A 916-nucleotide genomic window follows, 5' to 3' on the forward strand; every position below is an offset into this window, starting at 1 on the left:
GAAGCAGAAAGAAGGCTTGTTGACCAGCCCCGGTGACTGGCCCAAGTGTCTCTGGCCCATTAACAGGGCACAGAGGAGAGATGGGAACCACCGAGGGGACCTGGGCGAATTCTATGGGGTTTTGTTTGTTTGCTACCTCCAATTACACAGAGAAAGGGCGTGGCACGCTCCCTTCCCAACCTCCCCGAGGCTGTAGTCACCACCCCACCCCAGAGTCTCGGTGCCTCCGCCAGAGAAAAGCTCATTTTCCTCTTGCTACGTATGAAGGAAGGCCTGGCGGTGGGGCTGCTACCCACAAGCTCAGCCATTTAAACCCAGCCAGCCATCCTGCGAGAAAGATGGAGCTGGCTACTCCCGTCAACAGTCGCCATCTGGGAAACTCACAGGAGCAGTTCTGCCCTGTCCCACAGGGGGCGCTGTGAGCCGGCACGGACCTCATGGCAATGGAGTGAAGTCTGATGAGTCTGGGCATCCTGCCCGTTGCTTCCTCTGCCAGTCTCTGTGGCTGCCAAGGTCACAGTGATGGAGAAAAGCCGGAGGAGGCACCCGAAGCCTTTGAACGGGAAAATGGCGACAGTACAGTCGCTCGGGGCTCCGCTGCTGAAGGGAAGGGTGGTGGCTCCTACCTGCCTAGCCCTGCGAGGGGGAACGGGGTGGAGACCTGCTCCCATAAGCAGGAAGGTATAGGAAACTGCAGGGGCATGTGTACGCAGTCACCCTGGGCCGCCGTGAGTTGAAAAATCAACTCAACAGCAGGGGTGATGCGTCTGGTGAGCCGCCAGGTGGATCTCACTGTGGCTGTCTACTGCTAACCTAGAGGTCCGGTGCCACAGAAGAGGGGCCTGGCGGCTTGGGCCCGGGGCCTTGCCACGATTGCAGCCTGGGAAATCGTAGCGCGCACTTCCAGCCTTTCGCA

The sequence above is a fragment of the Echinops telfairi genome, unplaced genomic scaffold (assembly GCF_000313985.2).
Source record: "Echinops telfairi isolate 266 unplaced genomic scaffold, ASM31398v2 ScPeMD7_7412;HRSCAF=8450, whole genome shotgun sequence".
NCBI classification, from domain to species: Eukaryota; Metazoa; Chordata; class Mammalia; order Afrosoricida; family Tenrecidae; genus Echinops; species Echinops telfairi.